The sequence below is a fragment of the Mustela lutreola genome, chromosome 4 (assembly GCF_030435805.1).
Source record: "Mustela lutreola isolate mMusLut2 chromosome 4, mMusLut2.pri, whole genome shotgun sequence".
In the NCBI taxonomy this organism is placed as follows: Eukaryota; Metazoa; Chordata; class Mammalia; order Carnivora; family Mustelidae; genus Mustela; species Mustela lutreola.
This window is the reverse complement of record NC_081293.1, coordinates 147,877,798-147,890,562: the sequence shown is the minus strand read 5'-3', so window position 1 is coordinate 147,890,562 and position 12,765 is coordinate 147,877,798. Positions and strand designations below refer to the sequence as shown.

The window sequence follows — 12,765 nt, the reverse complement described above, 5'->3', positions numbered from 1 at the left end:
TTAAAAAGAAATAATAATAATATCTAGAACTTATTATGTTGCTATGATGATTAGAGAGAAAACATGAAACATATGACACCAAGTCTGGTACAAAGAAAATAGTTAATGGTAACCGATGTCATCATCATTAGTACCATTTGTTTTAAAAAGTAAATAGGAGTTAAATGTGTTCATTACATACAAGTATGATATTTAAGAGAATCAACTGTAGTGTGTATGATGGTTAAGCCATTGAATAGAGGGATATTATCTGGTCTTGAATTGTCTAGAAGAAGCCAATCCATTCTATAAATAATATCTGTTCTTCATCATATGTCTTGAAAGATTACTGAGAATCTTGAAATTGTAGCTTAATATTGTCAAAACTTTTCTTAAATCTTTGTTGCATATAACACTTCATATTTCTAACATATGTCTAAAACAAAAATTCTACCATGCTCCATGTCTCAGTTTTAGTATTTAGCTTTTAGTTTTGTTCTAAATGTCAAAAGACAATTTAGACTCTAGAAATCTTAGTTTGGTAGCTTAATCAACTTGACTTAGTTTGGTAGTTGTATCTGTCAGATATATGATTGACATATTTTAGCCAATCACTTTTGTTCTAAAAACAACTTGAAAGTTATAGGTGTGTAACTTAAAAAAACAGAATATTTTAACTTGATAGTATTCCTAACTACCTGTACTTAAATTACTAATTCTGTACAACGTTTCTTGTATGTAACACACCATTTACTCAAGGAAAACCTATTTTAAGTTGGGTCAAAAAATATCAAGAGCATTTATATAATTATCATATCACTAGTGCCTCATGAAACAAAATTGTGGGTATGATTTGCTTGTTGAAGTTATGATGCTGTTTCTGGGAGGCCTATTAAAATGGGTGTACTAAAACTTTGAATGAATTAAGTAGGGAAAGGAACATCTTAGGAAAAATCCTTGTATATAAAGCCCTGTTTATTCAGACTCTTCATATCTGTATATCTTTTTAATACAAATAATTGTTGCTGAGAGAGTGATAGTAAAATCAGGAACTCTCTGACACTTCTCCCATGGAAGTGGATACTGAAAATTGTGTATTTATAGAAAAGAGCTTAAAAGGTCTGATCTTGTTAGTTTTTTACTCATAAAGCCAATCATAGGGGAGGCTTCCAGCAGTATCCAATTTTTTGTATATAGCTAGTAATCTCTCTAATCTGTTAACTAGAAATTTATTTTTACTCATTGCTTTGGTACTAATTATATAAGCCAAACAGTCCATGGGAAATTGCAAGACTTATTTGCAATCTGCTTATTTGTGATATTTTAAAATTATGTTATAGGTGGCATTTATTATACTTCTATCACATTTCAGATTTCTTAAAAATGGATAAAAATATGTGAAAATATTTTAAAAATGTCTATTATGATTTCTTCTTTGACCAATTAGTTAGTTTCTAAATACACAGAATTAAAATTTTTTTGTTAGTAATTTCTAACTTAATTGCTTTCTTGTTGCAGAGTGGGATTTTGTGTGACACATTCAACTTTGGGGAGTTGTTTTATGGCCTTATACATAACTGATTTTGTAAATGTTCCATGTGTGCTTGAGAAAAATTGAACTCTAATATTTGGTTCTATTTATTCAGTATTAGTTATATCATTAAAATTTTCTATAGTAGGGGCACCTGGGTGGCTCAGTGGGTTAAGCCTCTGCCTTTGGCTCAGGTCGTGATCTCAGGGTCCTGGGATCAAGCCCTGCATCAGGCTCTCTGCTTGGCGGGAAGCCTGCTTCCCCCTCTCTCTCTGCCTGCCTTGCTGCCTACTTGTGAGCTCTGTCTGTCAAATAAATTAATAAAATATTTAAAAAAATTTTTTTTCTACAGTAGCTGATTTTTTATCTGCTCAATCCATTAATTGTTGGAAGAGATGTTAAAATCTCTTATGCTGGCAAAATACTCTAATTCTTCTATTGTTACTTTTTTTTGTATATTATCTATTTCTATCTCTTTACTATAATATCAACTTTTTTGTTATATTATCAATTTTTAAATAGCTTTCTTGAAGTATAATTCACATATATAGTCCATCCATTTAAAGTATACAATTCAATGGTCTTTAGTATATTTACAAATAAATACAACCATCACCACTATCAATTTTAGAGCATTTTCTTCTCAAAAAGAAACACCATACCTTTTACTATCACCTTCCTATCTCCCATTCCTCCAGCTGGTCCTAAGCAGCCTTTAATTTGCTTTCTATTTCTATGGGATTTCCTGTTCTGAACTTTCATGTAAATGAAACCATATAATATATGGACTTCTATCACTATTTTCTTTCATTTAGTATAGTGTTTTCAAGGTTTATTATCCATATTGTAGCATGTGTAAGTATTCATTCCTTTTTAGGGATTGATAATATTCCATTATATGGAATTACTACATCTTGTTTATCCATTTGTTCACTGATGAAGATGTGGGTTGTTTCTACCTTTTAGCTATTATAACTAATGCTGCTTTAAATATTAATGTATAGTTCTTGTGTGTGGATATATGTTTTCCTTTCTTGGGTGTATATATTTAGGAGTAGAATTGCCAAGTCATCTGATGCCTCTTTGTTTAATCATTTGAGCAAATGCCTAACTGTTTTCCAAAGTGGTTACATCATTTTACATTCCCTCTACCAGTATATGAGGATTCCAATTTTTTAAAAGTCTTGTATCAACACTTGTTATTCTATAACTTTGATTTTAGCCATCCTAGTAGGTATGAAGTGGTATCTCATTGTGGTTTTTATTTGTATTTTTCTGATACCTAATGATGCTGAGCATCTTCTCAAGTGCTTATTGGCCATTTTTTTGGTGAGACTCAATATCTTGTTTATTTGGCTTGCTGTTACAGATCCAATGCCTGACACAGAGTTGGAGCTTAATAAATATTTGTTGAATCAAGCAGTAAATTTAAAATAAGTTTAAAATACCAACTAATTTATGTAAAATTCCTGATATATAGTAAACACTAAAATGATGGCTGAAACTGAATTTTTTTAATGTTTCAAGTTGTTAAATTCTCTATATAAATTCTAACATATAGTATAATATTAGTTTCAGGAGTAAAATTTAGTGATTGATCACTTGTACATAACACCCAGTGTTCATGACAAGTGCCCTTCTCAATATCCATTGTACATTTAGCCCATTCCCTTGCCCACCTCCCCTCCAGCAACCCTGTATTGTTTTTCTTTTTTAAGATTGCTTTAGTTATTTGGGTTTTATTGTGGTTCCATCCAAATCTTAAGATTGTTTATTCTAGTTCTATGAAAAACGCTATTCATATATTGATAGGTTTCATTAAATTTGTAGATTGCTTTGGGTAGTATAGACGTTTTAACAGTACTTGTTTTTCCAGTCCATGAACATGGAATGTTTTTCCATTTCATTGTGTTGTCTTCAATTTCTTTCATCAATGTTTTATAGTTTTTAGGTTACAGTTTTTTACCTCTTTGATTAAGTTTATTCCTAGGTATCTTATTATTTTTGATGCAAATTTGACTTGTGGTTGCCATTACATTTGCATATAACATCTTATGTTGTGGTTGTGGTTGCCATTACATTTAAATATAATGTCTTATGCATATACTAGTCTATATTAAGTTGATGGCCACTATATTAAGTTGATGGTTGCATTCTAAAAGCACTAAATTTTTGCTCATTTCTCCCACATTTTAGGTACATGTTATCATAGTTTACATCCTTTTCTTTTGTGAATCTTTTCTTTTCTTTTCTTTTGTGAATCTCTTGATTCATTTATATACACACACACACACACACATATACATATACATATACATACATACATTATATATATACATATACATAAACCATATATATGTAATGTGTATATATATATGTATATATATATGGTTTATGTATATGTATAAATTTTAATTATATGTATATGTATAAATTTTATTTATGTATATGTATATGTATAAATTTTAATTATATATTTTAATTTTACTGCTTTTGTCCTTCCTGCTTTTCTTCTGCTTCCAGTCTTTCCACTCACAGAGTTGCCCCTTTAACATTTTTTAGTGGTGATGAATTCGTTAATTTTTTTTTGTCTGGGAAATTCTATCTTTTCTTCTATTCTAAGTGGTAGCCTTACTGGATAGAGTATTCTTAGCTGCAGGGTTTTTTTTTTTTTTTTTTTTTTTTTTCTGTCAGCACTTTCATTATATTATGCCACTCTCTTCTGGCCTACAAAGTTTCTGCTGAAAAATCAGCTGATAACTTTATGAGGTTTCCCTTGTATGTAACTTTTCTTTTGTCTTGTTTTTAAAATTCTCTCTTTATCACTATATTTTGCCATTTTAATTACTGTGTGTCTTGGTGTGGACCTCCTTGGGTTTCCTTTTTGGGGCTCTCTCTGCCTCATGGATCTGGATTTCTGTTTCCTTCTTCAGATTCAGAAAGTTTTCAGCTACTATTTCTTAAAAACTTTTTCTTCGGGGCACCTGGGTGGCTCAGTGGGTTAAAGCCTCTGTCTTCAGCTCAGGTCATGGTCTCAGGGACCTGGAATCGAGGCCCGCATCAGGCAGCATGATCCCAGGGTCCTGGGATTGAGCCCCACATCGGGCTCTCTGCTCAGCACAGAGCCTGCTTCCTCTTCTCTCTCTCTGCCTGTCTCTCTGCCTACTTGTGATCTATCTGTTAAAAAAAAAAAATAAATCTTTAAGAAAAAAACAAAAAAAAACTTTTTCTTCATCTTTTATTTATTTTTTTCTTTTTTGATCTCCCTCTGGGATCTCTATAATGAGAATGTTGTTATACTTGCTGGTGGCACCATGTTCTCTTAATCTAGTCATTTTTTAAAAAGATTTTATTTATTTATTTGACAGACAGAGATCACAAGTAGGCAGAGAGGCAGGCAGAGAGAGAGAGAGAGAAAGAGGGAAGCAGGCTTCCTGTGGAGCAGAGAGCCCAATGCGGGGCTCGATCCCAGGACCCTGAGATCATGACCCGAGCTGAAGGCAGCAGCCCAAACCACTGAGCCACCCAGGTGCCCCTAATCTAGTCATTTTTTAAAAATTCTTTTTTTTATTTCTCCTGTTCAGTCTTACTGCTTTCCTTTACTCTGTCTTACAGGTTGCTGATCCATTCTTCTGGTTTCTTTTTTTTTCCTCTAGAGTACTTTAAATTTCAGTTATTGAGTTCTTCATCTCTGATTGTTTTTTTCTTATATTTCCTATCTGTTTGTTGAGGATCTCACTGAGGGCCTCCACTCTTCTCTACCTAAAGAAGGTATCTTTATGAACATTACTTTAAAATCTCTATCAGGCATATTGCTTGTCTTCATTTTGTTTAGCTCTCTTGCTGTGAATTTGCCTTGTTCTTTTGTTTGGGACATAGTCCTCTGTCTCTTCATTTTGTTTAAATCTATATATCTGTTTCTCTGTGTTAGGAAAGTCAGCTATGTCTCCTGCTCTTGAAAATAATGGCCTTATGAAGAAGTCCTATGGTGCCCTGTAATGCAATGTCCCCTGTTCACCAGAACCTGGTACTTGGGGAATGTCTCCTATGTGTTGCACCCTACTATTGTGGCTGAGTCCTGTTTGTCTTCAGTCTGGTTGTCTGCAGTGGGTCTCTTTGCCTGATGTGGGCAGATTTTGGTTTCTGTGCTGTTAGTGGCTAGTCTGAGCTGCCTTGGGCTTGAGCTGGGACAGACCAAGTATTTGTCATAGTTGTGGTCACACCATACTAGAGAGCCCTCTCCCTGAGAACCTTTTATTGGTGAGTGGGGCCTGAAGTTAGACCAGATGTCAACTCACATTCCTTTGCTGGGACCCACAGTCAAATTGGGGCACCTGGGTAGCTCAGTTTGTTGAGTGTCTGCCTTTGGCTTGGGTCATAATCCCAGGGTCCTGGGATTGAGTCCTGCATCAGGCTCCCTGCTGAGCAGGGAGCCTGCTTCTCCCTCTCCCACTCCCTGTTTGTATTCCTCTCTCTCTCCTCTGTGTATGTGTGTGTCAAATAAATAAATAAAATCTTTTAAAAATAGGTAACCCCCACCCACAAAACTGGTGTGTTTGGTTTTCTTCCTTTACCACAGGACAGAATTCACTTTGGGGTCATTCTGAGCCCTACTGGGGCTGCTTGCACACAGCCACACTTTTCAGTTCTGTTTTTAAGATTATGCTTTTGCTGTCAAATCTAAGAATCCATTGCCAAATCAAATGTCCTGAAAATTTACCCCATTTTTTCCCTAACCATTTTATAGTGTTAGCTCTTATGTTTTCAAATCAAGTGTCCTGAAAATTTACCTCAATTTTATTCCAACAGTTTTATAGTGTTAGCTCTTATATTTTGGTGTTTGATCCATTTTGAGTTAATTTTTGTGAATATGTGTGGTAAGGGTCCAACTCTCTAATTTTGCATGTAGCTGGCCAATTGTCTCAGCACCATTTGATAAAAAGACTATTCTTTCCTCATTGAATGACCTTGGCACCCTTGTCAAAAAATCAGTTGACCATAGATGTATAGGTTTATTTCAGCACTTTCTGTTTTATTCCATTAATTTATATGTCTACCCTTATAGTACCACATTGTCTTGATTACTGTTAATTGTAATATTTCACAATCAGAAAGTGTGAATCCTTCTACTTTGTTCTTTGTTCTTCTCTTTCAGATTGTTTTTGCTATTCTAGGTCTGTTGCAATTTATAAACAGCTTGTGAAATTGTTTAAAGAATTCAGCTCAGATTCTGATTGTGTTGAATTTGTAGATCAGTTTGGGGAGTGTTGCCTTTTTAATAGTGTTCAGGCTTCTGATCCTTGAGTTTGGTATGTTTTCCCATTTATTTTTATTGTCTATAATTTCTTTCAACAATGTTTAGTGCTCTTCAGTGTAGTCTTTTTTTAAAAAGATTTTATTTACTTATATAAGAAAGAGAGAGAGTACAAGTAGGGGGAGGGTTAGAGGGGGAGAGAGAGGGACAAGCAGACTCCCCACTGAGCACAGAGCATGACACTGGGCTTGATCTGAGGACCCTGAGATTGTAACCTGAGCTGAAGTTAGACATGTAACCAACTGAGCCACTCAGGTATGCCCAGTGTAGTCTCCTTTAGTTAATTTTGTTTGTGTCTTTCTAGGAATGTGTTCATTTCCTTTTAAGTTGTTTACTTTGTTGGTGTGTAATTGTTGGTAGTACTTCTTTATTATCCTTTTTTATTTGTCTAAAGTCAGCAGTAATATCCCTCTTTCATTACTCACTCTAGTTATTTGAGTATTATTTCTTTTTTTCCGGGTGTACAAAACTAAACATTTTCCAATTTTGTAGACTTTTCAAAGAACAAACTTCTGGTTTCATTGATGCTCTTTATTGTTTTTCCATTTTCTATTTCATTTGTTTCTGCTGTAGTCTTTATTATTTTCTTCCTTTTGCTTGCTTTAGGTTTCATTTGTGTCTTATGGAGGAAAGCTAGAATTTTCACTGGAATTCTTTATAATTTCTTAATATAGGCATAAACAGAAATTTCCCTCTAGGTTCCAGTTTAACTGCTTCCCATAAATTTTGGTATTTTTTTCCATCTCAATATATTACCTGATTTCCCTTTTGATTTATTTGACCAATGGGTTATTCAAGAGTGTTTTAATTTCAATGTATTTGTGATTTTTCCCGAATATTTTCCTGCTAAAAGATTGTGATTTCATTCCATTCTAGTCAAAGAACATACTTTAACTTCTTTTTATCTTTTCAGATATTCTGAGGTTTGCTTTTTGACTTAGCATATGGTCTGTCCTAGGGAATGTTCCATGTATACTTGAGAAGAACATATATTCTATTGTTGTGTTGAATGTTCTATAGATGTCTGTTATGTCTAGTTTGTAGCTTTATTCAAGTTTCCTGTTTCTGATCTTCTGTCTAGCTATTATTTCCAGTATTAATAGTGGGATGTTAAAGTTTCTGACTATTATTGTTGACTGTCATTTTTGCCCTTCACTGCTATCATTTTTGCTTCATGTAGTTTGGTACTTTGTTATTTGGTGCATATATGTAGATTAATGACTTTGCATCATGAGCCCATGTATAACGTTAATCCAATTTTGTTCAAAACATTTCTAAAGAGAAAAAATATTAATGGAACTCTCTTTCTTTGATTTTAAGATGTCATGAGTTATGAGATTTACTGCTGATAAAAAGAAATATAAAATGTTAAATATTCATGTTTATAAGTGGCACAATTTCTAAAAAAGAGTAAAAAATAATAATATTGTATTTAATAGAATTAATTGGACCTTTAATAATCACATTACTTGTTCTCAGTGATAATATGATATGAGAGAATTTGAAGATGATTTGGTTGTATTCAATGGAGTGGTATTGAGACATGTTTATCAAAAAATGGGCCAGACTCATTTTGTCACTGAACCCTTTGAAAACTTCATGTAAACAACAGTGGTAGATGGCTCATTTGCCTATAAATCTTTGGAGTTAATTGAGTTGATAAAGCAATTTGGTCTTTGCCAGGCAGAAACTGTAAGCATTCATATACTCCATTGTGATGAAACACCCTGGATATATTTTCCAGCTTTGGCAATACCTATTTTTTTTTTTTTTTAGATTAATGTGAATAAATGTCTGAAGGCCAGTTTATTTTAAAAAGTGGAAGCTAGGGGTACAGAGGTGGCTCAGTTGGTTAAGGTTGTAACTCTTGGTTTAGGCTCAGGTCATGATCTCAGGGTCATGGGATTGAGCCCCATGTCAGGCTCTGTACTAAGTGTAGAGTCTGCTTGAGATTCACTCCCTTTCTCTTTCCCTCTACCTCTATCCCTTCCCCTGCTCATGCTATCTATAGCTCTTTAAAATAAATAAATAAATAAATAAATAAATAAATAAATAAAATCTTTTTAAAATGCTGGCTAAATATTTTTAAATTAAACAAAATGAACACAGTATTAATTTCATATCTCAGACATATCTTCTACACTTTAGAGTGAAGGCTGGTAGGAAAATATACCACGTAAAACTGCAAAAATATCAACTTATTTGAAAAGGTTAACTCCTTACTTGACTTCATACCATTTTGGATAACTTTTTTTTTTTTTCTGTCTGAAATGTGCACAGTTTAGGCTGATTGTTTTTGGCATAAACAGTCACAAAATAAAAATGGTTGCCAAGGGATTGGGGCCAAATCTTTCTGAGTCAGTCATCTTTTTGACAGATATTACATAGAACTACTTAGCTTTTTCAATGAGGAGTAATTGGAGTCAAGTCATGCTTACAGAATTTCCTTTTTTGTGCTTCATGTTGCCTCTTAACCTAGTTCACAAGGCCATTACTTCTCTATAGATAAATGCCGAACATTCTTTGGAAATAAATAGAATATACATTTGTGTATGTGTTGTAACATATAGTATAGCATGTATGTGTGTATATATATATGTATATATCTATATCTATAGATATATATCTCCAGATAAATTCTAAGAAGAGGTATATTAGATTGTCTAAGATAAATATGTTGCTTTGCTCAAAACAACGAAATATTATTAAGATAAGGGAATTTTAATTCCTTTGACATTATCATTGTGGAATATATATCTGTTGTATATATATGTTATATATATATATAACTGGCATATATATCTGTTATATATATGTTATATACATATATATAACATATATATAAATAAATTATTTATTCATGATATCATATTTTGATATCATATTTTAATTCCTTTGACATTATCATTGTGGCATATATATTGTGGCATATATATCTGTTATATATATATAAATAAATTATTTATTCATGATATCATATTTGATACCATATTTTAATTCCTTAGACATTATCATTGTGGCATATATATGATAATGTCTAAGGAATTAAAATATGGCATCAAAATATATCATGAATAAATAATTTATTTATTTCATAATTCATTCATAATTTATTTATGAATTAAAATATGATATCAAAGGATGCTATGACATACAGTTTGGGACTACAGTTTTGAACAGAGAGTCATGAAGAAACCCTGCTATATATGTTATATATATTTATAAAATAATTATAATTACATATATTATAATTATATAATTATATATTTATAGTTATATATTATAATTATAATTATATATTATGTATTATATATTATATATAAAAATATATATACATATATATGTATATATATACACACAGCAGAAATCCTGCTATATATGTTATATATATTATATATAAAATAATTATAATTACATATATTATAATTATATAATTATATATTTATAATTATATATTATAATTATAATTATATAATTATATATTACGTATTATATATTTTATATATATATAGCAGGGTTTCTTCATGACTCTCTGTTCAAAACTGTAGTCCCAAACTGTATGTCATAGCTTGCTAATAATTCTAATAAGGGTTTCTTGGTCAGATAGGTTTGAGAAATGATGGGTTTCACAGAATTAAATTGTTGTGTTTTTTAGTATAGTTGGTTTTTTTTTAACTGATAGGATTTCTTAGGACCTTTTATGTACTTATGCAATTGTGAATCCCTAAGTTGATAGAGAATGCAATATTTTCAAAATTCATTTGGTAATGAAGCCCTTGTAATGAAGCCTCTATCCCTAAGTTGATAGAGAATGCAATATTTTCAAAATTCATTTGGTCATGAAGCCCTTGTAATCCAATGAAGCTAGTGTTCCAAGAGGATCACTGTGGTCCTCAAGAACATATTAAATTATCTTCTGTTCAAGACTTATTCTTTTTTTATGATATTTCAGTAGATAAGATAAATCTTTCTTCTTAGGGGACGAAGATTCAGACTTTCCCAACCACCTGTTTTTCCTCTTTCTCTAGTCACACTGAACACCATCGTTTACCAAATTGTGCTTCGGAACATTTTGTCTCCCTGAGAAGCAGTTTCTTAGGAGAATTCTGCAAATGGATGAGATCCTAGCTAAGACCATATGGACCCAAGTATACTCTGAAATCAAGCCCCCTCAAGAGAAGTGGCTACTGGTATAAAGGCTTTCCAAGTGAGAATTTTTTTCTTATGTTTTAGAGTCTGCCCTAGAGAACTGATTCTGCATTGAAGTTAGAAGAATGTCATCTTAATTGGGAAACTGTGGGCCCCACCATAAACTATTTATAATCCTGATTTATCTCTGAGCTGCTGGAGGTGGTGGTGGTGGGGGGAAGTTCCCTTGGATAGTTTGACTATCTTGGTTCACAATAAATTTCCTCAATCCATTTAAAAAAAAAAAAAAATATATATATATATATATATATATATATATATATATATTTTTATTTATTTATTTCACAAATTAAATACCCAGTTGGTTTGTCATGGTGTCACTAGAATTGGAAATTACCTGATTTTTGTTGTTGTTGTTGCTAATTTGAAGTTAAAAACATCTCACTCGGCCTGCCCATAGCACTCTGTATTTCCATTGCATTAATCATTTTTAAATAACTTTTGTTTGTTCTTGTTAATTTTATTAAGAAGAAAACTATTTTCAGAAGCTATATGTAATATACATTATTTGGAATTTTCAATTACTTACAATTCAAAAACATAGCAAAATAAAATATGCTCTTTCCTGGAATAAGTGTTTAATTTGTCTTTTTGACATAAATGCTGTTTTTTGGCAGTATTTAACTTTTGGTAGAAAATCTATTTGATTTATATGAAACCTTTTAACCATTGTAGAAATGGATTTTTCATTTTAAAATTTAAAGTCAGTTTTCTCTTAAGACTAGAAGCAACTATTGCCTAAAAAGAGTCCATCTGTAATTTCAGTTGAGCATAGGATGGTATTACGCAGGATGTGGCACAATTCAATGAGTTGTTTTATGAGAGCAAAATTATTAAAACTTTACTAAATTATCAACTTCAACACTTAGATGCATACTGTAATTCCCAGTATTAAAATACTTCATCTAGGGATGCCTGGGTGGCTCAGTGTGCTGAGTGTCTGACTTTTACTTTCAGATTAGATCATGATCTCAGAGTCCTGGAACCAAGCCCCACCTTGGGGTCAGGATCATTGTGGAGTCTGCTCCAGATTCTCTCTCTCTTTCTCTCTGCCTGTCTCCCTCTGCCCCTTCCTCTGTTTGTGTGCGCTCTCTCTCTCTGAAATAAATAAATAAATAAATAAATAAATAAATAAAATCTTTGAAAAAAATAAAATATTTCATCTATTTTGTGCTTTCCTCAGTTCTTTCTCTCTTTTGAGACAGGTATAGATTATACTAGGAATTCTCCTATACACTCATATTTGTTCATTCTAAATATTCCCTGAGGATTTTGGTATTCCTGGATTTTTATCAGCCAGGTAGGGTTACGTCAGCATATGTTATTGTGATTAGTTGCTCTTCCAAATCACTCAATGCTGGTCAGAGCTCTAAGGAAGATTAAAGAGGCCAATCTGCCAAAATGCTATACTTGCTAGCTCTTGAGATCTTCTCTTACATGGTCAGATTTCCTCCATTAGAGTCATGGCTTTGGGTAGAACACAGAGTAGGGATGATCTGTATCCAACATCCTGATAATAAAAATTAATTGTTCACCGGGGAGTGGAAGAGAGTGCTAATACATCCATTGCCTAAGTTATCAAATCATCTTTTGGGGGTATACTGTCTTTTAAAAATAATTATAGATTGTTTCAGGTAGTAGATAAAACTTTTTCCATTATATCATGTGATTAAAAAATATTTTTTGTAGGTTTTTTATTTACTATGATATAGGAGAAGGGATTGAGAATGCT

General features: G+C 32.3%; 1 long non-coding RNA gene across 1 annotated transcript in view; it reads left to right on the top strand.

The window, feature by feature from the left end:
- Window positions 1–11,228, top strand: part of LOC131830400 (uncharacterized) — a 52,010-nt gene extending 40,782 nt beyond the window's left edge. The window contains exon 3 of the long non-coding RNA XR_009353139.1: window positions 10,853–11,228. This is a non-coding gene — a long non-coding RNA (uncharacterized LOC131830400). The remainder of the gene's footprint in view (window positions 1–10,852) is intronic.
- Window positions 11,229–12,765: the final 1,537 nt, after the last annotated feature.